Here is a 4075-nt window from a genome sequence, read left to right as displayed (position 1 = left end):
TAGGGTAGTCTCTTCATCTCCTCCCACTTCTTTAATTTCAAAATCTCTCCCTCTTTTCAAAACCTACTTTGCTTGTGATTTCAAACTTAGACATGTTTTAATGATTAGAAACTTTGGCCTTATGCCAATGAATTTTTTAAATCTTTTCTTAATCAAATTTGTAAATAAACTTAACCATATTGACTTAAATTTCAAAAGACAAAAAGAGTTAACAACCCCATTCAAAACTTTGGCCTTTTGTGTCGTCTTCTTAAATTTTTTGTTAAAATCAATTCACCAACTTATTTGAAATTTTTACCACGAACTACGAGGTTTTGATCCTCATTTTTATGTTGGTACGTAGGCACAAGACTGAAGGTCTTGTCAAACACAAAAATATAATCAACGAATTCCTTTCTCATCCCCACGCTCCTTTTTATCAAATATCATTTATACCTAAAAACATATGCATACAAAAAGGGCTCCCTAGGAGTACCTAGGACACTTTTGGTGCTAACACCTTCCCTCTATGTGACAAACCCCCTTACTTGTAATCTCTGGCATTTTATTAGTTTTGATTTGAAAACTTCTTATCCTTGGGTTTTGTTCGTACTTTTCCCTTTTCCTTTGGAAACAATAAAAGTGTGGTGGCGACTCTGGTTTTATTGACGTCAAGTTTATCCATAACTTGATGGTCACGAATTTACCGCTACACCTACATATTCTCACCGTGAAATGAGAAAGTCAGAGATTTCGTAGTGCAGCCTACTACGGATGACAATAAGAGATATGATATAATGATTTCCAGGGTACACAACCCTTCGATGCAGAAAGAAAGCATGCCAAGGTTCACAACCTGCTAGGCAAGGAAATACTACCAGAGTCTATAACTTCTAATGGCAAGGAATTGAACTGCCAAGGTCCAAAACCTAAAAGGAAAACAAAACGGATGTCACGGCCCATAACTCTCAAGGCAAAGGAAAGCACTGCCAAGGTCCATAACCTGATATGCAAGGGGATTTCCCATAGTCCATAACTCTACAAGGCTACTCAAAGGGATTGTCAAGGTCTATAACTAAGTGCCAAAGTCTATAACTCCATAGGCACAAAAAGAGCTTGCCAAGGTCCACCATCTAATGGGGCAAGGGAAGATTTCCAAGGTCTATTGCCTTAAAGGCAGGAAAGACTTCCAAGGTCTAAAACCTTACATGAAGGAAATGTTGAGTTGATTGAAAGAGTATGTACAACCACAAGGTGCTAATAGAAAAAAGTGATTCAATATTGAAGTGTTGAATGATTGGTGCTTGCTTGAAGAAGACTTGTCAATTGTATTATTCAAATTGCACTAAAGTCTATGAACAAAGGAGAATACCTTGAGCAACTGGGTCATTCATCCTGTACCCAAGGATACCCTAGACAAGGATATAAATTTTTCACTCTCATCATTCTTTGTTTCTTAAGGCTCATGGCATACAACTTGAATCAGAATTGACAAGCTGTTGATAGGATATCCTGAGTGTTAATCTTATTGTAGAAGAAGACTTGATAATCACATAATTTAAATTGTGCTAAAGTCTATGAATAAAGGTGAATACGATGAACAACTAGGTCATTCATTTCGTACCCAAAGATATTCAGAATGAGTTAATGGAATTCTTCACTCTCATTCATTCTCTATTTCTTAAGGCCCGTGCCGCATAATCTGGATTATGATTGATAAGTGTTGATACCTTTGATGTGCTTGAGAAGTAGTCCACTTTGTCAGTCATGCTTAATTGGTGTCGACTTTGAAGTCTTGATCTTGCATTTGAACCTTGAAGTCTTGAGCTCTTGAGATTCAACATATCCAATATAGTTTGAGCATGATGGACTTACCATATCAAGTGATAAAGGGTCTTTTGATCACTTGAGTATGCTTGGGGATTACAACACAATACAAAGGATTTGATTGACCGAAGTAACCTTTGGTCAACACTAATCAGTGGGATTAGGAGAAATTAGTTAGACTAAGTACAACCTTAAATGAATTAATCAATTAATTAAATCAAATGGTTCTAAATAAACATAAGCTACAGGATCATGCAAAAGTCAGGATTTTTCTACCTAGGGGCAAAATAGTCAATATGCCTAAAGATGAATTAATTAGGAAAATAATTTCTAAAAACAATTTTTAATCAAGAACTAATTCTAATTATACCTAATTATGCCAAACATCTAAATCTAATTATTCTGATTTAGACTTAGACCTAACTTAATTAAGATTTTATAAATTAATTAAATTCTACAAAAACTAAGTAGTTTTAGAATTCTATTTTCCAACTTAACTAAACCTCAATTTCTAATCTCACTAACCTTATCAAATTTATCACTAATTAATTCTAAATCCACATCAATTTCTAATCTAAATGGACTCACGTAACCCGGTTCATACATCACAACTTTATCCAAAAAACCAGGTCAAACATCCTTATGGACTCAGTTGTTTCCATGCATCTTCATACGCCTTCGATTCAAACTTCAGGATTCCATGAATGAAGGTATCATGAGAAACCTTGACATCACGCTTATTTCAAATCTGCGTCCATCATCGTCTTCGTCGCTCGTACTCGCAATCCAAATGTCTGCGCGTGAACATCATGAGTTAAGATCCGGAATCGGAGCTCCTTCACCGTTCATCTATGCCGACGTCCTTCAATGAGCTTGCGTGCGTTTGTAGAGCAGAATCAAAGTCGAGTCTGAGATTGACTCGAGCTTTACGTGTCTAACCGAAGGGAAACAAGGTCAAAGAAACCGGAGAACTTACTGAATTGCAATGTAAACAAGTATGGATTATCTGATTTGCTTCTTCTTCTCCCAATCTTCTTCTCCATAACTTCTTCTACCTTTCTTATCTACAACTGCGATTTGGCTTTTCTGCATGCGTATCTGTGAGGAGAATGATGTAAAAGAGTGAAATTGGAGAATCGATTTGCGAGTTCTGGAGTGTTCAAAGTTGAAAGCGGAATGAAGAATGTGATGAAGATTATATAAGGAATCTTCGTGTAACAGAATAGGTCAGCTTGGCCAGGATTGTTAATCTAGTTAGGGCACTGTTAAGCTCCAATTGGATTTACAGGGTAAATTTGTTATCTTTTAGGACTCTGTTAGATCTAGGTATTCAGTTTCAATCCAGTTAGTGTGGATGATTCTATGTGTGTTGCATATGTTAGTTATCGTGGACTTTAAGTTGATATTCTGTTAGATGGATAGTTGGGTATTAGTTCTGTTTATTAACTTTTGTTAGGGTGATTCTGTTAAAAGAGTTAGTTTAGATCCTCTGCATTATTTGTTAGTTTACAGTGGAATGCTTATTCTGTTCTGTTAAACCAAAAAGAAATTGCATGTTCGAATGTTAATGAGGAAATCATTTGCTATGCACTTAATGTTATGCATGTTAGGATTTTTAATGCAACTACTGATATGTTGTTGAATGAACTTGCAGGTAGAAAGTCAGTGTTATGAACTTGCAGCTACTGATATGCTTATTTTGTTTTGGCTTGAATGCAAATGTTGATGCAGGGTGTTAATGGATGGTTAACCGAGTTGTTGGAACCATTTTCACATGGGTTGCAATGCCCATTGGGGACTGCTATGTGCAGCTAAACTTGTTTAGGTTGATATGATTTTGGACATGAAGGCTAATGAAAGCTAAATGTCAGCAGGCTGCTTGTAGAATTCATTTAATTATGTGCAAAAAAGAAATGTTATTGTTAGTTTGAGGACTTAATTGACATTAGTGGTGAAAGTTAATAATAACTAGTATAAATGGATTATGATTGTTAATTGTGAATCAAAATGTATTGAATATGAATGGAATATTCATTGATTTGGAAAGTTATTGAATTATAGAAAATTGAATGTCATTATGAGTGTTAATTGAAAAATGATTTGAAATGGTCTTAAATATTATTAAAGGTTTGAAATGGAATGATTTTGAAAGGTTATGTTGAAATGATTTCAAAAAATGTTGAAATGGTCAAAATTGTATTTGAAGGTTAATTGAATTGGATTAGATTAATGGTTAATGAATTCAATGCTTGCTATAATAAAGATGAAG

The 4075-nt window shown here is 34.9% G+C and overlaps 1 long non-coding RNA gene across 1 annotated transcript; it reads left to right on the top strand.

Moving 5' to 3' along the window:
- Positions 1–2317: 2317 nt before the first annotated feature.
- Positions 2318–3856, top strand: LOC127076008 (uncharacterized). The gene is made up of 2 exons (XR_007786738.1): positions 2318–3095; positions 3461–3856. It is a non-coding gene; the product is annotated as an uncharacterized LOC127076008 (long non-coding RNA).
- Positions 3857–4075: the final 219 nt, after the last annotated feature.

This window comes from Lathyrus oleraceus, chromosome 4 (assembly GCF_024323335.1).
Source record: "Lathyrus oleraceus cultivar Zhongwan6 chromosome 4, CAAS_Psat_ZW6_1.0, whole genome shotgun sequence".
Classification (NCBI taxonomy): Eukaryota; Viridiplantae; Streptophyta; class Magnoliopsida; order Fabales; family Fabaceae; genus Lathyrus; species Lathyrus oleraceus.
Note: the sequence above shows the minus strand (reverse complement) of the source record. Positions and strands in the feature narration are given on the sequence as shown.